This window comes from Hypanus sabinus, chromosome 15 (genome assembly GCF_030144855.1).
Source record: "Hypanus sabinus isolate sHypSab1 chromosome 15, sHypSab1.hap1, whole genome shotgun sequence".
Lineage (NCBI taxonomy): Eukaryota > Metazoa > Chordata > Chondrichthyes > Myliobatiformes > Dasyatidae > Hypanus > Hypanus sabinus.
The window spans coordinates 16,676,057-16,698,660 of NC_082720.1; the positions used below are offsets into that span (position 1 = coordinate 16,676,057).

General features: G+C 43.0%; 1 long non-coding RNA gene across 2 annotated transcripts in view; it reads left to right on the forward strand.

Annotated features, from left to right (window-relative positions):
• The window catches only part of LOC132405323 (uncharacterized), a 79,550-nt gene extending 57,372 nt beyond the window's left edge, over positions 1-22,178 (forward strand). Inside the window, exons 1-3 of one of the 2 annotated variants that reach the window (XR_009515817.1) lie at positions 8,835-8,937; positions 12,787-13,000; positions 21,823-22,178. This is a non-coding gene — a long non-coding RNA (uncharacterized LOC132405323). Of the gene's footprint in view, positions 1-8,834; positions 8,938-12,786; positions 13,001-21,822 lie in introns of those variants that run through there. The other variant, XR_009515816.1, reaches the window with a different exon arrangement.
• The last annotated feature ends 426 nt before the right edge of the window (positions 22,179-22,604 follow it).

A 22,604-nucleotide genomic window follows, 5' to 3' on the forward strand; every position in this document is an offset into this window, starting at 1 on the left:
GAGGGGCATTGACGGAAGTTAGAGAAGTCAATGTTCATGCCATCAGGTTGGAGGCTACCCAGCTGGTATATAAGGTGTTGTTCCTCCAACCTGAGTTTGGATTCATCTTGACAGTAGAGGAGGCCATGGATAGACATATCAGAATGGGAATGGAATGTGGAATTAAAATGTGTGGCCACTGAGAGATCCTGCTTTCTCTGGCGGACCGAGTGTAGGTGTCAGTGAAACAATCTCCCAGTCTGCGTCGGGTCTCACCAATATATAAAAGGCCACATCGGGAGCACCGGACGCAATATACCACACCAGTCGACTCACAGGTGAAGTGTCGCCTCACCTGGAAGGACTGTCTGGGGCCCTGAATGGTGGTGAGGGAGGAAGTGTAAGGGCAAGTGTAGCACTTGTTCCGTTTACAAGGATAAGTGCCAGGAGGGAGATTGGAGGGAAGGGATGGAGGGGGGGGGGAATGAATGGACAAGGGAATCAAGCAGGGAGCGATCCCTGCGGAAAGCAGAATGGGGGGGGGGAGGAAAAGATGAGCTTGGTAGTGGAATCCTGTTGGAGGTTGCGGAAGTTACGGAGAATTATACGTTGGACCTGGAGGCTGGTGGGGTGGTAGGTGAGGACATGGGGAACCCTATCCCGAGTGGGGTGGTGGGCGGATGGGGTGAGGGCAGATGTACGGGAAATGGGAAAGATGTGTTTGATATAGAAGTGTTTTATTCAACAAAAATGAGCAGCTAGCTTCATATTGGGACCCCTTCAGAGGAAGAGGCCGTTCAACCCAATATTACATGACGTTTTATATGCTAAAGATCGAAGGACAATTCTATAGTTACAATGTATCTACAGTGCTTCCTTTGAATTACATATAATTTTCACATCTCCTTCTTCACATCCACACTCCAGACACTCAAAATGAATGTTAATCAGCATTGTCTGGTTTTCAGTTGAGTGGCATCCACAGCTCCAGGAAACTATTATCCAGGGATGCATTTTAAATTTAATTTACAATCCACGTTCAATTCCTGCTGAAGTTAATACTTTGCTGTATAACCTAACTTCAGAATACACCCTTACAGTATATATAATATTGGGATGCAATATTGCAACATTACAAAAAGCTGTTGGACTGCACTTGCTGCATTGTGATTGGGTTGGGGAAAGAGCTGAGGAGATTCACCAAAATATTGCCTGGATTGGAGGACAAGATGGGGAGTAATATTTTCACACACAAAAAAAAGTGGTTATCTTGAAATGTTGGAAAAAGAAACAGTCATAACTTTTAAGAGACATCATGGCAGGCAATTGAATGGTGAGATATGAAAGAAATGCGGATGAGCAGAATGAGTATGGCTAGGCACAATGGTCTGCGTTGACATGATCAGTCAAAGAACCCGCTTCCATGCTTAAACTCTGAGTCTATGAGTTCAGATAGGATGTAATTCATGACATTGTTTAACAGCAGAGTAAGTTGAATGAGACTATATGGACTTAAATGTTATTATTTTATCGGTGTTAAAAATTTGGAGAGAAGTAATAAATGCATAAACAAGGGTTTCTTCAGTCAATAGGCAGAGACAGGCAATATTACCGAGATGGGAATGTGTGATATCGTGGGAGGAGCAGATATGGGTTTGAAAGCTCTCTTTCAGATCAAGCAGGATGTCAAGGTTGTGAAATTGTCTGGTTATGGAGCAATGATTGGTCAGGGAAGGGAACTGACTCAAAGTTAGTGAGGGGCAAAGCCTGTGGCTTCACTCTTTAACAGTATTTATTTGCTGGAAAGTTTTACTCATCCAATACTTCAGTCTGAATAACTACTTGGTATAAGAGCTGGTGCTGGAGATTGTGGTGTTTTACTGCAAGTAACCATACCTTCACTGAAATATATAGTAGTACATGCCTATATTTGTATGAAGTGACCAAGAGGCAGTGTGAAAGTGAACAGAATCAAGTCTAGAGACTTCACTGTGTGCAATACAGCCCTATTTTGAGAGTAAGGTTCATTGCTTTGTATGAAGCAATAAGATGGTAAGAGTTAAAGTTGATGAAATGAAATGGATATTGAGACTGGAGAGGTGGATGAGCAAGAGAGGGCAGAGGGTAATAAAAAACAGAGGATGGTTGAGTGGTACCTTTTATATAACATGTCAGTGGGAATTTTAATCATGAGTAATATTTGCCGGATTCTGATTGTTGATATTTAATAGCACACTACCAGTTAGCAACAGTACAACCCATTCATCATGAAGCAAGAGAATATTACTGTGAAATTAATAGATTGTCCTCCAGATCAAGATGTCTAATCACAAATTGCCTTCAGGTGGGATAGATGTGGGAATTTTACAGAAAGCTAGTTGGATGACAGGGAAATTTCTTTTTAAGGTATTTTATGTCATAGTAGCTATTGATTATTTTATTCTACCTCTGGAAAGCACATTACAGGTTAGGAGAATACAAATGAATGCTCAGTTAAGAGCTTCATGAGGTTAGAAAAACATTACAGTGATGTATATGTCTGTCCCAAGTTAACACCTGTTTTCCAATGTAGATTTGAATGTATGACTCAGTTAAAGTTCAATCTGCAGCATAATCAAATACATTTGGAGAGAGAGCACCAGACAGAGCTAAGGCAAAACAGAATGTAAGGTTTTGACTGTGAGGCAGTTAAAGAAGGGAGGAAAGAAAAGGAACTCAACACCTCCCTTTGCAACTGGATCCTTAACTTCCTGACCAACAAACCAATATCAGCAAGGATACACTGCTACAACTCCACCACAATTATCCTCAACAGTGGTGCCCCACTAGTCTATGTCCTCAGCCCCCGTTTCTACTCCCTATACACTTACAACTGCATGGCAGATTCATCTCTAACCCCGTCTACGAGTTTGTAGATGATACCACCGTATCTCAAATAATCTTTCCCTCAGTGTCAGCAAATCAAACAATCAATTACTTCAGGATAAGGGCAGTGCACATGCTCCGGTTTACAACAACAGTGCTGAGGTTGAGTGGATTGAGAGTTGCTACAAGTGAACATCACCAATCCCCTGTCCTGCTCCAACCACATTGACCCCGCAGTCAAAAAATCTCACCTGGACCTCTATTTCCTCCAGAGACTAAAGACATTTGGCACATTCCCTTTGACCCCCACCAATTTTTATCAATGCTCAATAGAAAGCATCGTATCCAAATACAACACAGCATAGTATGACAGCAAGAAAATGCAAAGACAGTTGTGGACACAGCTCAACACACCACGGAAACCCCCATGCTACCTCAGTAAAATCAGCATAATCAAAGACCTCACTGACCTCAGATATTCTCTATTCTCTCCCTTCCCATAAAGTTAAAAAAGCCTGTAAGCATGTACCACCAGGCTCAAGGACAGCTTCTACCCCTCTGTTATAAGACTATTGAATTATTTCCTTGTACGCTAAGGTTGACCAGAGACTTCACAGACTACCTTGTTATGACCTTGCATGTTATTGCCTACCTATGCCAGACTTTCTCTATAACTGTAACACGTTATTCTACACATTTTTGTTAATATACCATGTACTACCTCAATGCACTGGCCAATGAAATGATCCCCATGGGCAGTATGCAGACAAGTATTCCGAGGCACCTTGGCGTGACTCGAGTAGCAGCAGTACTCTCAATGGATACGATCAAATATTCCAGTTTCAGCCTGATGCAGCTAAAAAGCACAACTGCATCCAAGGTCACTACAGTCAACAAAGATTTCTTATGTATTTAAATGAACTATCACTGCTTAAAACTAATGGAAACAACACCGATTGTGGTCGGAAGACACCTCAGACAAAGCGCAGGTATAGATCGGGGTTACAAGTGCATTTAAGGAAACGGAGTTTTAAGCTCCCTATACTGACGATCTTGCTGGCGAGCGTGCAGTCCCTGGTGAATAAAATTGATGATCTCAGAGCCAGTGTGCTGAATCAGAGGGACATTAGGACCACGTGTGGCCTTTGTTTCACAGAATCCTGGTTAACCCCTTCCATACTGGATGCAGTGATCCAGATCGATGGGTTTACTATGCACCATCAGGATGGATCTATAATGTCTCTCAAAAGCAGAGGTGGAGGAATATGCCTCATAATCAACTCTTCTTGATGCACAAATATATCAGTGCTGTCCCAATTCTGCTCACCAGACCTGGAATATCTAGCAGTAAAGAGTAGTCCTTTTCATCTACCACAGGAGTTCTCTGGTGTCATTTTGGTAGCAGTTTACATTCCATCTCAGGCCAATGTCAAGCAAGCTTTAGATGAACTGAGCAATGGGATCAACAAGCACGAAACAGCTCACCCTAACACCTTCACCATTGTTTTGGGAGATTTTAACCAGGCCAGTCTGTAAAAAATCACTAAACAATTGCCATCAACAAATCACTTGCAATGCCAGAGGAAACAACACACTGGGCCATTGCTACACCACCATCAAGAATACCTACATTGTTATTCACACCCTCACTTTGGGAAGTCTGATCACCTGGCTGTATTTCTACTCCCTGAGTATAGGCAGAGACTGAAGACTTCAGCACCAGTAGTGAGGACTAAGAAGGTTTGGACAAGGGAAGCACAGGAGCCCCTGCAGGACTGCTTTGTATCACTGGACTGGACAGTATTCAGGGATCACCTTTGAATCTGGATGAGTATGCTGCAGTTGTTACCGACATCAAACCTGTGTGGATGAGTGTGTGACTACAAAGACATACTGTACATTCCCAAACCAAAGGCGATGGATGAACCAGGAGGTACGTCATCTGCAGAAAGCTAGATCTGTGGCATTCAAGTCTGGCAACCCAGGCCTGTACCAGAAAACCAGGTATGATTTGCAGAGGGCTATTTCAGAGGCGAAGAGACAATTTCAAACGAGGTCGGAAACAACATCAGACGCACGGCAACTCTGGCAGGGACTGAAAGACATTACATCCTACAAAGCAAAACCTAATAGTATGAATGGCAGCGATGCTTCACTACCAGATGAACTCAACACCTTCTATGCACACTTTGAAAGGGAGAAACACAACTACAGCTGTGAAGATCCCTGCTGCACCTGATGACCCTGTGATCTCTGTCTCAGAGGCCAATGTTAGGCTGTCTTCAAAGAGAGTGAACCCTCACAAGACAGAAAGTCCGATGGAGTACCTGGTAAGGCTCTGAAAACCTGTGTCAACCAACTAGCAGGAGTATTCAAGGATATTTTCAACCTCTCACTGCTACAGGAGTAAGTTCCCACTTGCTTCAAAAAGGCAACAATTATACCAGTGGCTAAGAAGAATAATGTGAGCTGCCTTAATGACTATCACCTAGTAGCACTCACATCTACAGTGATGAAATGCTTTGAGAGGTTGGTCATGACTTGACTGAACTCCTGCCTCAGCAAGGACCTGGACCCATTGCAACTTGCCTATCACCACAATAGGTCAACAGCAGACACAATTCAATGGCTCTCCACATGGCTTTAGACCACCTGGACAACACAAACACCTACATCAGGATGCTGTTCATCAACTATATCTCAGCATTTAATACCATCATTTCCACAATCCTGATTGGGAAGATGCAGAACCTGGGCCTCGGTACCTCCCTCTGCAATTGTATCCTAAATTTCCTAATTGGAAGACCACAGTCTGTGCGGATTGTTGATAATATATCCTCCTCGCTGACGATCAACACTGGCACATCTCAGGGCTGTGTGCTTAGCCCACACTCTGCTCTCTATATGCACATGACTGTGAGGCTAGGCATAGCTCAAATACCATCTATAAATCTGCTGATGATACAACCATTGTTGATAGAATCTCAGGTGATGACGAGAGGGTGTACAGGAGTGAGATATGCCAACTAATGGAATGGTGTCACAGCAACAACCTGGCACACAACATCAGCAAGATGAAAGAGCTGATTGTGGACTTCAGGAAGGGTAAGATGAAGGAACACATACCAATCCTCATAGAGGGATCAGAAGTGGAGAGAGTGAGCAGCTTCAAGCTCCTGGGTGTCAAGATCTCTGAGGATATAACTTGATCCCAACATATCAAAGTAGTTATAAAAAAGGCAAGACAGCAGCTATACTTTATTAGGAGTTTGAAGAGATTTGACATGTCAACAAATACACTCAAACACTTCTATAGCTGTACCGTGGAGAGCATTCTGACAGACTGCATTACTGTCTGGTATGGAGGGGCTACTGTACGGGACCGAAAGAAGCTGCACAATGTTATAAATCTAGTCAGCTCCATCTTGGGCACTAGTCTACAAAGTACCCAGGACATCTTTAGCGAGCGGTGTCTCAGAAAGGCAGCGTCCATTATTAAGGACCTCCAACACCCAGGGCATGCCCTTTTCTCACTGTTACCGTCAGGTAGGAGATACAGAAGCCTGAAGGCACACACTCAGCGATTCAGGAACAGCTTCATCCCCTCTGCCATCCGATTCCTAAATGGACATTGAAGCTTTGAACACTACCTCACTTTTTTTTAATATACAGTATTTCTGTTTTTGCACTTTTAAAATCTATTCGATATACATAATTGGTTTTACTTGTTTATTTATTATTATTATGTTTTGCTTTTTCTCTGCTCCATTATGTATTGCATTGAACTGCTGCTGCTAAGTTAACAAATTTCAAGTCAGATGCCGGTGTTAATAAACCTGATTCTGATTCTGAAGTATTTCACTGTACATGTGACAAAAATAAATCAATTTAACAGTTTACCGATTTATTTTCATAATCTACTATAACAGAGAACAGTTGTACTTCCTTTGAGCAGTTATAAGTGAGAAGCAGGGTCAGCAGTTGGATGCTTAAAAACAGTTTTTGTGATTGACTAATAGAGCTTTATGGTAGAGCCTTTTCTTATTGGCTAATTATGAGATACATCAGCCAATAAAGAAAAAGCAGGCTCCAAAAGAATGGCCATTGTTTGAAAGGGTCAATGTTTAGATGGTAAGTTAAAAGGCTTTGGCTCAGGAGGCGTCAGTGAACAGGGGCACAAGTAAAGCTCAGAGCATTCAGATAGCAGTTAGGACAATCACGTTTTTTTCTGCAAGATGGACGAGATTGAGGTCGCTTCCAGTGTCCCTGTGGACTAGATCTGTGGGAAGTGTGCTCAGATTTAGCTCCTGACTGACAACGTGAAGGGGCTGGAGCTGAAACTGGATGCACTCAGGATTATCTGAGATGATGAAAGTATCATAAATATGAATTTTAGTCATGTGGTCATACCTAATGGATAGACAGTGGGTAGTTGGGGTACCACCAGTAAAGGAAAATGGAGTAGATAGGTAGAGCAGGATTTCTCTGTGGCCATTTCCCTTGAAAATAAAATGACATTTTGGATATTCATAAGGGAATTCCTGCTCAGGAGAAGGTAATGGTGCCTGTGGCATCAAGATTAGCTCTGAACCTCAAGGGCAAAGGGTGAGGACAGACAGGACTTTAATGAGATTGAGCAGAGTTGTAGGAATAATAGGTTTGTCGTAGTTTAGGCTATTTACCTTTCATAACAGACACTGTGAAGGCTTAGATGGGTGCAATTGTTCAGCCTTACCTGTCAGACATTTTGCACTAAAATAAATGCAGTTTAATCCACCGATCATTCACCTACTCCCTGCTGTTCTGCTGCCTGGCATATTTATTCAACTTGTTGTCACTGACTTATGCAATATGCACCTAGTGGCCACTTTACCGGGTACCTGCAGTATCTAATGATGCGGCTACGAGTGTATGTTCGTGGTCATCTGGTGCTGCAGCCCATCCATTTCATGGTTTGATGTGTTGTGCATTCAAAGATACTCTTCTGCACACCACTATTGTAACGCAAGGTTATCTGAGGTACAGCCTGGCCACTCTCCCCTGACCTCTCTCGTTAACAAGGTGTTTTCACCCACAGAACTATTGCTCTCCAGAGTTCTTTTTTCTGTTTTTTCGCACCATTCTCTGTAAGCTCTGGAGGCTGTTGTGTGTGAAAATCCCAGGAGATCAGTAGGTTTTTGAGATACTATCTGGAACCAGCTGCCATTCCATGGTCAAAATCATTTAGATCACATTTCCTCCCCATTCTGATGTTTGGTGTAGACAGTGAGTGAATCACATCTACACGCCATTAGCCACTGAGTTGCCGCCACACGACTGGCCGATTAGATATTTGCATTAACAGACAAGTGGACCTAATAAAGTGGCCACAGACTGTATAAAGCAGCCGACGAAGGAGAAGGTAAAGTTCAGCCTGCTCTTGGTGACAGTGGGTGGCAGCACTTTGAGTTTGGTGTTGTGTGAACAACTCACCAGACAGAAGTACTGGTAAGCATGAAGCAGCCTCTTTATTTGACAAAGTGAGATACAGCAAACATCAAGTGGAGACCCTTTCAGAGGGAAAGGGTCTCCTTGACCCAACACTACACAATCTTTTATGTGCTAAAGATGAAAGGAAAACTCAGGACAATTCAAATAAATCCATGTTTACAATGTTTTCTTTGTACTACATGTAACAGTTCCAAATGCCTGGATCTTCCCACCATCACACCCAAATTAAGTGTTCATTTCTGTTATATTTGTGCAATGGGATGTTGATTTGGTCCACGCGTATGCAGACAATCAGTTTGCCTGTTTCCTGGTCTGTCTGGACTGCATTTTACAGGGCTGAGCAGCATTTTAAATTTAATCTTCAACGCATATTCGAATCTGAAAGCCAGTGGCTGACGTCAGTTAAAGTTAATTGCTACGTGTGCTGACTCTAAGAATTGCTCCAACAGGGTCTCGTGACCATGGTTCTATTAGTTTTTAAATCCTCATGGAGACTGATCTGCAGGTTCAAGTTCTAAGTTGTGGCAGGGTGAATTTTATTGGGCTGACACAGGAGCTTGTGAAGTTGAATGGAGTAGATTGTTGCAGGCAAAGGGACCACAGGTAAGTGCTAAAGTAAAGTTAGCCGAAGGAGCTTCTTGGTTGACATGGAGTGTGCGAGTGTGTGTACTTATTTTAACTTTGCTCTTTAATACTGGCCCTTCTGTTTACTTGCTGCTCCAAGCAGCTACACAAAGGAGCCTACAGCAATCCGGACAGGCAATAATCATCTCATGCCAACTATGATCACCATTTCCTTAACCTTCTAGCTTTCCTGGCATATTTCCCAAAGATCCCTCCCTTAGTTGGGGCTGACCATGGAGATTGTGCCCTAGCTGTCTACGTGATGCTGAAGCCGGGATACCACAACATGAAGAGCAATCTGATGCCCATGTAGTAACGCTCCCCCTCTCCTTGCAGAGACTGATACATTTTCCCACCAGCTGCGTCACAGGAGTTGCCGGTCGGCATCGAACTCAACCTACTGACTCCAGCTCCAGATTTTTCCTTGGGGTATACTTCCAAAGCCTTCCCCATGAGTAGGTACAGCAGCAAGGTATTGGAGGTCTCTCAGAGTGTTTCTTCTCCCAGATGAGCTGCCAACCACGACTGATGAGCCCCATCTACCCAAAGCGACTAGATTTAAGGCACCAGTATCCCGCTTTTGCCCCTTCTCCAGCCAGTAGAAACAGTTCTGACAGGCTTAGCAACTAAGCCACGTGTGAAGGTCATGGTTGTCAGAGGCTATTTGAGGTACACTCCATTGTGAGCATTTAAGGTAGTGGGAGCTTCTCCCCACTACCTCCCCTGGCTATAATAACATTAAGGAACCGATCTTGCGTATGAATATTGATCTTTGTATATTGATTCTATTTCTTTTTTACTCCTGTCAACTCAACCAGGAAGAATGGGTTTCTTTCAGGTTCTGTTGAATTGCCACAATTTACTTCACCGGATACAGATTGCATTGAAAGAGTTATCATTTGAAATAGTCATCATTTAATTTTCAAAACGAATCATGTTCCAATGTAATTCTTAATTTCATTTCACATTTGCCATGACCTGCAGCAAGAAACCCAGAAGAGTTGATGCCTGATTATATTAAAACTGCTGCTCAGAGTTATTGGCCTGATTTTGTATAATCATTATATAGCACAGCCCTGATGGAAGTCATTTGGCCCATCAAGTCTGCCCTAACTCTTCCAAGAACAATTATAAATAAAGTATTTGCATTTCCCGTACATCCGTGCTCACCCCATCTTCCCATCAGCTTAATAGTGAGAGTCCCTCTTGTCCTTATCTACCATTCCATCAACCTCCACATCCAACTCACTATCCTCTGCAGGGATACCTCCCTCTATGATTCCCTTGTCCATTTGTCCCTCTGCACTGATCTCCCTCTCAGAACTTATCCCTGCGAGTGGCCTAAGTGTTACACCTGCCCATACACCTCCTCCCGAACCTCCATTCAGGGCCCCAAACAGTCCTTCCAGGTGAGGCAACGTTTCACCTGTGACTCTGCTGTTGTGTCTACTGTGTCCAGTGCTCCCAATGCAGCCTCCTCTACGCTGGTGAGACCCGCTGCAAACTGGGGGACTGCCTCATCGAGCACCACCACTCCATCCGCCACACGCTGGACATCCCGATGGCCAAACATTTTAACTTTGATTCCCATTCCCATTCAGACATGTCGATCCATGGCCTCCTCTTGTGCCGAGATATGGCGTGGAGGAGCAACACCTTCCATTCTCTCTGGGTACCCTTCAACCTGATGGCATGAATATCAATTTCTCCTTCCTGTGAACAAAGCTTCCCCCTGCCCCTCTATACCCCACCCTAACCTTTCATTTCTCACCTGCCTATTACTTCCCCCCCTTGCCCTCCTCCTTCCCTTTCTCCTACTGTTCATTCTTCTCTCCTATCAGACTCTTCTTTCTCCAGCCCTTGACCTTGACCTTAACCTATTTCACCTATCATCTTCCAGCTAGCCTCTTTTTCTCCCCTCACTTCTTTATTCTGGCATCTTTTCCTTCTTTCTCAGTCCTGAAGAAGTTTCTCGGCCCAAAACATCAACTGTTTACTCTTTTCCATAGATATTACTTGACCTGCTGAGTTCACCCAGCGTTCTGTGTGTGTTGTCTTGGACTTCCCACATCTGCAGACTTTCTTGTGTTTGTGATTTAAACAGATACATCGATTGAAAAGGTTTAATGTGATATGAGCCAAATGCAAGCAAATAGGCTTGATCAAATAGGTAACTTGGTCAGTATGGACGAGTTGGGACAAAGAGCCAGTTTCCTCACTTTATTTAACATAATCTCCATTGTGTCCAAATAAAATTCTGGAATAAGGAATGACTTGTTAAGTTTCTTTTTGATATATGAGAGTTTAATGAAGTATGGGAACAATCTGTATGAAGACAATCATGGTTAGGCAGTACAGGTATGCAGCTTCACAACAACAGATGTTCCTCATCCGTACCCAATACCAAATGATAAATTACTTTGTACATTTTGCCAGCATCCAAACCACCAGAGTAGAGCTGACTAAACCGTCTCTTCCCCTTCAGGAAGGTGAAGTACCGAGAGTGACAGGGTTCTGCAATCTCCCACTCAAAGGTCTTGTACTCGGAATAGTGACACAAGCTTCCAGAAGGAGTTGTTTTCCCTTTGAAAGTTGTTGTCTGTGCACAACAGAGATAAAGGAGTATATTGCAGCTGTGCACAGGAATGTCAACCTTGATAACAACCCTTCTGTTGATGGGGGCTCTCACTTCAAACCCTTCATCTGCTAATCTCTGGGCTGTCAAAAGTGATAAACCCTTTTAGCAGAAGAGATGAAATTTGACTGGTATGATTATCATAAAAAAAAAATCACAGGATGTTTTCATTCCTCTTTCCTCACAGTTCAGGGCAAATGTCAAATGTTTAGTGTAAAGTGAGCATATAGTTATGAAGATCTTTGTAAATGATCAGAGATATAGTAATTGTTTCAAAGGTGGCTGGTGTGCTTTGTTTTTGTGGTATTCAAGGAAAAGTCTTTGATCCATAAAACTTGCAAGCATTGTTCAGATCTTGTGTTATTGGACCAATGCCATTTAGGTGACAGAGTGAAGAATGTATTTATACAAGGTATTATGACCTCCCGCAACCCTAACTCGATGAAGTAGATTTGAAGTGCAGTTGCTGAGCCAAAGGACATTGGCATGGGACAGCTAATCTGGTTCATGGTGGTGGTTGTAAAAAGGATTTGCCTTATCATAGAAAACATCTCTTTAAATGGTGCAGCCAGAATTTAAACTGGATGTGTGTACTGTATATGAATGGCATTGTGACTTGTTGAAGGGTCTGTAGTTTGTACGTTGGTCTCTCTGTTAATTATGCAGGGGAATTGAAAATTGAATTCCATGCTTGGATTGGGATGGAGGTTTCAATGCCAGGCTCTCTGACTTGAACTCAAGGTGACAGCTTTGAACAGGTCAACACTAGACAAATTCTGTAATTCACTCTTCAGCTATGTTCCCAAAGCTGAGAAGAATAAGGTGAAAAATTGGTAAACTGTGTCTGTAAAGTAGTTGATGCCTGTAAACATATACTAATGTAGTCAGGTTAATTAGCCGTATTTGATTAATTAGTGAACAAAATGACATTTTTGCAGAAAGAACAGTTGAAATTGAGGGTTGTGCTGTTAATTCTCATACACCTGTTCATTAACTCCAAGCTACGACAGAAAGGATCAGTCCGCAATTTGTTCCAAAGAATGTGACTTCTGCCTTGACTTTCCCAGGAGAATGCACCTTTTTGTTATCACAAAGGAAGATAAACTTCTGAGAATGTCTTTTTTTTAGCATTTTTAATCATTTTTGTTTTAAATATTTACATTGATTTTAATAGTTTTTATGTCTCTGAATAGCAGTGTGGCGGTGGATGAACCCAAGTGCAGAAGACGGGCACAGAGACAGAATCGGGAGGCGTTATTGGCATAGCGAGCGTGGACTCTGTATCCAGGAGCGATGTTAAACTTAGAACTGGCAGTCCTGAGCACCATGAAACGACGTTACCAACAAACTGGCAGCTCCTTGTTGTGGTCACAGGGTTTTTATTCTGAATTTTCTGATGGAAAGCAGGTGTGTGTAGTTAGTGGAACCTGGGAACGATTGGAAACTAAACGAGGGGATTAAGGCCCAATTCCTGAGGTAAATAGCAAGGTGGGGGATTGCCAGATGGGACCAATGCAGTACCCCTCCCTCAACTGGAGCCTCCAGGCGATCCTCGAGGCCTGTCTGGATGGTCCTGATGAAAATCCTGGATGAGGGAAGGGTCTAGGTTGAAGAAGCGGGGGGACTAAGGAACGCTCCATGGCCTCTCTCTCCGGTCGGGATAGTTTAAAAAGGCGACTGGCGGGTAGCGAGGCCACGGAGAAAAGGCCAAGGACACGATCATATGGGCGGTGCGGAGGCAGGGAAAGGGCCCGTTGTTTACTGAATACCAGTTCCAGGTCACGGTATTCTGTGGGGACTCGGGACAAATCGAGGGATTCTGGGACAGGCGGAGTCACGGTAGCTTCCCTGGGAGATGGGGCTCACCGCAGACAGTTGGTGTGGCAAGACTGGCTCCATTCGGCTACTCCCAGTAGACCAGTCGATGTGGGGATTGTGTTGGGTCAGCCACGGATATCCTGGAACTACCGGGGCTTGAGGTGAATGAATGAGACTGAATTGTACCTCCTCCCGATGGTTGCCGGATAGGATCAAGGTCAGGGACGGCGTATAGTGGGTCACCGGAGCCAGCAGTTTTCCGTCCAGGACCCGGCCTCCAGGGGAGTAGTTAGGTATTCCAACCTGGGAGGCTATGTTTTCATCCAGCAGGTTGCACTCGGCACCGGAATCCACCAAGGTGGATAGGGACAGAGACTGTTGTTGGTAATTCACGGTAGCTGGGATCTGCATCTGAGTCTGGGGGGCTGAAGAGAGTATCGTCCGGCTCACCATGGCCCCCTTTTTCACTGGTGAGCCCTCCCTTTTGATCGCCAAGGGCAGGTATCCCGGAAATGTCCTGGCTGGCCACAGTCCCCGGCTCTCCACCTCCAAAGTCAATCGGCCAGGGAGAGCCAGTCCCATCCCAGCTACCTCAGTTCTTCCCCCAGGCACAGTCAGAGCAGGAGCAACACTCGGAGCAGCCGGGGAGGGAAGGCTGGCTGGGACTGATAAGGTGGACTGTGGGCTTCCCTGAGGAGCGGGGTGACTGGTTCTTTCTGTCAGCCACTCTTGAAGTCAATTATCTAATCTAGTGGCTAGCGAGATCAGAGAGTCCAGACAGTCTATGTCATCCCTCGCTGCCAGTTCAGCCTTTATCTTGTCCGAGAGGTCCTGTCGAAACATCTCCCGTAGGGCCTCGTCATTCCACCCTGACACTGCAGCTAAGCTCCGGAAACTTTATGGAATACCTTGCTACGCTTTGCGAACCCTGACAAAGAGTCTGCGGGCGTTTAGCAACTTCCTTACCGTGAATGGGTTGTTCAAAGACCTTCCTCATTTTAGCAACAAAGGAGGGGAAGGGGGAACAAACCTCTAGTCTGTTATTCCATATCACGGTTGCCCAAGCCAAGCCATCCCCTTGTGACAGCCCCATGATGTACGCAATCTTGGATTTATCTGAAGTGTACATACATGGCTGTAGCTCAAAGACCAGAGAGCATCGTAACAGGAAGGCCCAGCACCTCCCTAGGTCCCCAGCGTTGGGTTTGGGCTCGGGTACATACGGCTCTCAAGGGGACTATGTTGCTGATCCCTGTGGTGACGCCTTCCCGACTGTTGCGGTTTGGGTAGTCGGGATTCTTGGAGAGGACAGAGAAAGGGAAGCAGAAACTCGGTCCACCTGCTCACTGACCTTCCGTACATTCATGGACAGCGTCCAAAGGTTTTTTGTGACCTCCCTAAGTAGTTTGTGACGGGCGCCCAGCAGGTATCCCTGACTGGTGAAGGTCTGTTGTACAGGATCCATGTCCGCTGGGATCATTCTGTTACACAAGCATAGTGGTGGATGAATCCAAATGCAGAACACGGGTGCGGAGGCAGAGTCAGGAGGCATTACTGACGTAGCAAGTGTGGAATCAGTATCCAGGAGCAATGCTAGACTGGCAGTCCTAAGAAACATGAAACAAGGTTACTCACAGAAGAGTCGACCAACGAACTGGCAGCTCCTTGTTGTGATCACAGGGTCTTTATCCTGCATTTTCTGATGGGAAGTGGGTGTGTGTAATTATTTGAACCCGGGAATGACTGGAAACTAAACGAGGGGATTGAGGCCCAATTCCTGAGGTAAATAGCAAGGTAGGGGATTGCCAGAAGGGGCCAGGACAAGCAGAGTGTTTTCAAAACTGAGATCAGTGACAAGTCTGCCAGAGTGAAGCTGCAGAGATGGTCAAGCTGCAGACCCAGCCTTGCTTTCCATCAAAGTGGAAAGAGAGTGGGAGAAGTGGTGGAACCAGCCAGCCACTGCGCTGCAGCTCCTGTGGTGTCCTTGCCTCTGAGATCCTGTTTGACTTGAGAGCTTGGAGATTAGTGTGTCTGGCCCTCCAGACCAGAGAACGTGGCACTCCCACAAGCTTGCAGACCCATTCCATCCCATTGACCAGGTGGTGGAACTCCAGACAAGTTTGGAGCAGATGCCGAAACCCATGTGAATTATCTACGTGGACTTGCAATTTACGGGTCCTTGGCCAGCACATAACACAGGACCTTTAATAATCATCAGAATACTTTTGCTCTTTAATTTCCCTCTTGTTCACACACAACCATAGTTTGAATCTTCCCTTGAAGCCCTCTGTTTTGGGCAGAGTATCGGTTTGGTTGCCCTAGCTATACCTCCTACAGATCTTGTCTACTCGCACTGTCTTACTCTGATCAGACATGCATGGTCCTCTAGGTATGACTATACCAGGGTGTAGAATAACTGTGTGTTTATTCTGGCATTCCTGTTTGGAAAAGAGTTTGTAAACCATCCAGCCTCAAAACATAAATTCAAATCTCAGTTTGGGCATATGGACCATCTGGACCAATTGGCTCCCTGGCATTTTTTTAATTTCGTTTTACTCTCTTCTCCTCTCTTGTCATCAGCCATAATAACAATTCTTTTCTGGTCATTATCCTTGTGAGCATTTGTCTCCTTTCTCCATGAATTACCTGCATTACAACATTGAATATATTTCAGAGCTAGAATAATGTGAATAGACTCAGTCTCACAGTTAGTAAAGCTGCAAACTCACAGAAAGGTCCAGCAACCAGTTAAATTCTGAGCTTTGGTCCTGTTTATGTGGTGTTTGCCTGTGACCATGTGGCATTGTTTCAAGTGAAAGTGAGTGAGAAAATCTTTGGAGGGGATGGAGGATTTAATGGAAATGCAGAGGGAATAAAGTATGTTCAGCTGGGATTACTGTAAAACTGGGTGGTTGATTTTCAGCCTGGAGTCAGTGTGCCAAAGGGCCTCTTACTGTGCTGTATCTCTCCAGGACTTAATAATTCTAGAGCTCTGGCAGTCTCCCAGAAGGGCAAGGAAGGAAGCAGGCAAATTCAAGTTTCTTTTGAATTCTTTTTGAAAACAAGGAGTCTGCTACATATTTGTTATGCCACATTCTCACAACTCTCCAATTGACAATCTTTTTTCCTGGATTCCCTGCATGTTTGATGGCACATTGCTGGTCATTTCTAAAAGTTACAGCAGGGATCCATTCCTTAGGTCTGCTCATAACCCAGATAATTTCCCAAGTCAGAAATGTGTCCGTGATCCTAGGTCCCAGTGGCAGAAGATGCCTGGCAGCCAGCAGCTCAATTCTGTTAGTCTCTGAAACACCTGTTCTAATGTGTATGTAACCTGGGGAGGGTCTGTATATATCCGTGCAGGTGCTGTCAGATGCAGACATCTAATGCCAACAAATGAATTTAGAAAGCCAAGCCCTGCTGCTGGGTTCCCTTCGTGTGAGGTATAGTGGCAGGACCTAGTCTTACTACTGGTGACTCCCAGCATTTATCCTGGAGAATCACTTGGCATTCTGCAACAGCTGCCCCTCACAGGAGCTCAGACTCTTTTCTTGAGTCAAAGGGGAGGTCACAGCTTTAGTGTGAGGAATCAAATGGCAATGTAGGCTGCGTTTTGTTAAATTACTTGGAGTTAATCAAATCAAGTTTGCTGTTGTGTGCACCAATACGATGAGATACAGATACAATGAAAAACAATTTTGCAGTGAGATCACAGGCGTATGACTACACATTGTACACAGTGGCAAACTGTACATAAATTATACAGGCAGTGAGAGAGAAAACAAAAGCTCTCCACTAATGTCTTGTTTATGCAAAACAGAAGACAACCAGAGGCAAGTCCATAATGGGCAATCAATTTAACATTTTTTCTGGGTATTTTGTTCACCAATTTATTTTTTAACATTTTATTGAATTATTATTTTAAGTGCATGTCAAAGTTAGAGATGCTGTTGATAGGTTTTATGTCCAATATATCTGAAGGTGGGCTTTTGCCCATTGTTGAATCTCTTGTGGGTGTTTTGGGGGTGGGACCTCCTCACCACGCCACTGAAAACCTATCACCACCAATCCCACTGTTACATTCCAGTACGTTTCACATCCACAAGCACAGCCCTCACCTGTGTGCCAGGTAGGTATCGGCACAGGGCACAGCTCCATTTCTGGCAGCAGAGCATTGAGACTTGGCCACATGCACACTCCTGAGGTTAGTGTTCATAAGGGATCTGATACCAGCAACTCTACACGATAGTAGATGGAGGCAGAGTTATTCCAAAATAAAAACTGAAAGTGCTGCACAGACCTGGCTGGTCTGACACCACTTAGCAAAAGTTAACATTTTGTCTCCATATCTTCCGGCATAATTGATTATTGACTACTTTCTTTGCTGGTCCTGCTGTGAATTTCTGCTTTCATGCTGGTCTAAGTTGGGTTTAATACTTTCCATCTTCATTTCTAATTTCTGGCAACAAGTTACCTTTTCTCATGAAGCCTACTGTACAAAAGTTAGAAGTTATGTCATTTACTTTTAGCATAACATTTCATCAGAGCTGGGAAAGGCTTACAATAGCCAGAATATTAATTTACATTTCAAATTCTGTCTTTGAGGACATAATGAGTGCAGTGGATAGAGGGGAACAGGTGGATGTCGTATACTTGGATTTCCAGAAGGCGTTCGATAAGGTGCCGCACAAGAGACTTATAAATAAGATATGGATACATGGAGTCGGAGGAAGTGTATCGGCATGGATAGTGGATTGGTTAACCAATAGAAGGCAGAGAGTCGGTATAAATGGGTGTTTCTCCCATTGGCAGTCAGTAGTGAGTGGGCTGTCGCAGGGGTCGGTGCTGGGCCGGGCCCGCAGCTGTTTGCCATTTACATTGAGTAAATGTAAGAGGGGACTGAGTGTAGCATAATAAAATTTGCTGATGACACCAAACTGAGTGGAAAAGCAAATTGCACAGAGGATGTGGAGAGTCTGCAGAGGGATATAGAAAGGTTAAGTGAGTGGGCCAAGGTCTGGCAGATGGAATACAATGTTGGTAAATGCGAGATCATCCACTTTGGAAGAAATAATAGAAGAGCAGATTATTATTTAAAAGGTGAAAGGTTGCAACATGTTGTTGTGCAGAGGGACTTGTGAGTGCTTGTTCATGAATCACAAAAAGTTGGCTTGCAGGTACAACAGGTTATTAAGAAGGCAAATGGAATGTTGGCCTTCATTGCTAGAGGGATCGAATTCAAGAGCAGGGACATCATGCTGCAACTATACAGAGTACTGGTGAGGCTGCACCTGGAGTACTGTGTGCAGTTCTGGTCTCCATACTTAAGGAAGGATATACTGGCTTTGGAGGCAGTGCAGAGGAGGTTCACCAGGTTGATTCCAGAGATGAAGGGGTTAACCTATGAGGAGAGATTGAGTCACCTGGAACTATACTCTCCGGAATTCAGAAGAATGAGAGGGGATCTTATAGAAACATGCAAAATTTTGTAAGGGATAGATAACATAGAAACAGGAAAGTTGTTTCCATTGGTAGGTGAGATTAGAACTAAGGGACATTGCCTCAAGATTCAGGGGAGAAGATTTAGGACGGAGATGAGGAGAAACTGGTTTTCCCAGAGAGTGGTGAATCTGTGGAATTCTCTGCCCAGGGAAGCAGTTGAGGCTTCTTCACTAAATGTAACCCTTATATACTGTTCGGGTCAAATTTGACCCAGTTTGACATTTGTCAGCAGTAAAAACACCCTAAATGCCATTTTTTTTAGCTGAAGTTGGATGACTTTTCCTAAAGTGGTCCAAAATGCACAAAAATGAAAATACTTCAAGATTTTATACTTTTGTATAGATGCTACAAATTTTTGTACATTGAGGCTGTTTCGGGTCAAATTTGACCTGTATCTATTGAAATGGGTTTTAGATCTCTGAAACATTAATTAAGGATTAATGTATATTGAGGGTGTTCTGGGTCAAATTTGACCAGGACCAAAATGTGAAGGTATAGAATATGAACAAGTTGCCTGGGTTAAAATACAGTTAGATAGGTTTTTACATAGTAGGGGAATTAAGGGTTATGGGGGCAAGGCAGGTAGATGGAGCTGAGTTTACGGACAGATCAGTCACGATCTTATTGAATGGCAGGGCAGGCTCGATGGGCCGAATGGCCTACTCCTGCTCCTATTTCTTATGTTCTCATGTTCCTCTTTCCACATTTGATCACCTATCCATGTTCAACCTTGCTTACAGTGGATCTGCCTTCCTTAGAGTTCAGACATGTACAGGAGGTATGACACACACTGGGGTTTACTTCTGACGGTCCAAGAACACTCATAACAGCCCTGAATAATATTTGATAAAAATCAGCAGTTCGCATCATCTTTCAGCCTGGAGAGTGGGATAATTATCCACCATTTACATTCATGCCTTGGAAGGAATGAAATGAAAGTTTTCATAGTATGCCTTTCCGATAGCGGCCCTCTGGAATTCACTGCCCCTGAGGTGGTGAAGGCCCCAGCTCAGTAGATTTATTAAAGCTGAAGAAAGATAAATCTTTTAAAAATGATAGATTTCAGGGCTATGAAGAATTGTCATATACACCGAGCTGAGGCCTGGAACACATTAACCATGGTCATTCTGAGCGGAGGGGCAGGTTTGAAGGGCCAGGTGTCCTTCTCCTTGTGTACTGCCATTTATACCAGACAAATGCACTATCAGCTCACTTTGGATTAGAAGCTTGCTAACATTTAATCTTAATTTAAGTGATAATATTTGTGTTAAATTAGATTGATGCAAAGAGTCAGATTATAGATTAATTGGGTTCAGAACTATCACATAAGCAGGACCTACTCGAGTGGAAGGAAAGGAGGCAGCAGAGGAGGAGATTAAAAATGCAATGCAACCCTGTATGTGAAGAACAGGGCAAGTACAGTACATGCATGAGAGAATATACTGTTCATACAACATTATCATGTAACTCAGCGCATGGCATTGTATCATTGAAACAAATAAAAGCCAACTAGGACATGCATTGTGGGAACAGAATATAACAGCAGGGCACTGAAGCAGTACTACAGTGCACACTGAAACCATGGCAGTTTAAACTTTGTGTACATGATTTATATCAGGGCTGGAATGGCTGCCACAAGAGGGCATAGGTTTAAGGTGCTGGGGAGCAGGCACAGAGGAGGTGTCAGGGTAAGTTTTTTACTCAGAGAGTGGTGAGTACATGGAATGGGCTGCTGGCAACGGTAGTGGAGATGGTTATGAGAGGTTCTTTTGAGAGACTTTTGGATAGGTATGTGGAGCTTAGAAAAATAGAGGGCTATGGGTAACCCTAGTAATTTCTAAGGTAGAGACATGTTCGGCACAACTTTGTGGGCCAAAGGGCCTGTATTGTGCTGTAGGTTTTCTATGTTTCTATATGAAGTTATCAGTAGAATGATGAAGTCTGCTGGGCTTCATATTTGGGGAACACTAAATGGTAGCTGAATTATTCAAGCTGAACCTTCTTTCCTCTTTCAACATTTTTATTAGTTTCTGCATAAAGCACAAGAAGATATATATTATAAGTCAAAAGAAAAAAGTAAAGTAGTACAAAATACATTGTATTAAAAATACAGTTACAATCACAAAACCATGTATTCATAAAAAATAAATTAAATCATAATATTGAAATACAATAATTTTGTTATACAGAAAAAAAAAATCTAAACCCACTACCAAAGTCAGAGCTGTTAGGAAAAGCAAAAAAAGGCGGGGGGGGGGAAGCCTTATCGTATAATAAATATAATAATATAATAAAATATATTAGCCATCACCTGTGCTTTTAAACAAATCAAAGGTTTTGAAAATAACTCAAAAATGGTCCCCACACTGTATAAAAGTTTTGGCTAGAATCAAAAACTGAACATCGGATCTTCTCTAAATTTAAGCATGACATAACATCCCATAACCATTGAGATTGAATAGGCAGAACAGAATCCTTTCATTTAAGCAAGAGCTATAAAAGAATAAAACCCAAAATATGCAAATCAGGTGTCTCAAAAATAAAGTCTTTTCCTCCAACAATGCCAAATAATGCAGTCAAAGGGTTAGGCTTAAAATTCACCTTGAAAAGTACCGAGAAAGTTTGGAATACTTCCTGCCAGTATCTGTCAAGGCTCGGACATGTCCAAAACATGTGAATTAATGAAGCTTCTCCATTATTACATCTATCACAGAAAGGAGATATATTTGAATAAAAACGAGATAGTTTATCTTTAGACATGTGAGCCCTAAGAACCACTTTCAATAGTAAAAGGGAATGGCGGGTACATAACGCTGAAGTGTTAACCAATTTAAAAATTTCATTCCAAATTTCCATAGAAATTGAAGTCTGTAAAACTTGTTCCCAATGATTTTTAATTTTGTCTATAGGATGGTTATCACAGGAGAGCCCAACTTTAAATACATGGATGGAAATTACAATGAACATATACAAAATGGAGAAGATAACAGCATCTGTTAATCATAATCTGGAACAATTTGATTCATACTGGGAAAAGTGGCTTAACTACATAATGCCTCATGGGCCTGATTTTATTCTCACAAATCAATGAATCTGTTGTAAAAAAAAATCACTCCCTACTTGTACATAGTTCTTTCATTTTGCTTTTTTCTCTTTCCACAAATAAGTGTATACCCCAGATAAATACATTGTGGAGATTTTGTGATATATATGATTATATGATATATATGTACAATGTCTGAAATACATCTTATGGAAATGTTTGTTTGATGAACTTCAATAAAAAAATAAATTACAAAATTTTTTTTTTAAAAGGAATGGTTCTCATTCCTAGCAGCATAACATAAATATTGGATATTGAACCATTATAAAATGGTTTCAAATTTAAAATTACATCTAATAAGTCCTTAACTGAACTTATAGGAAATGTATATAGTTCAGAATGCAGAAAGTCTCTAATTCGTAAATAACAAAAAAAAAGTTTTGGGTAAACTATATTTAGCTGACATTTGCTCAAATGAAATTCTTTCCTACATCTCCACACTAATCTATGCAATCAAAGGTATCCATCGAACACAGTGGCTCCCAAATGTTTTTGGCTCCCAGACCACAACCCCAGTCCTCCCCGCTTCCTTTCTGGACATTACATTAGAAACTATAAAGAATTTTGATTTTTGGTGCACAAATAAAG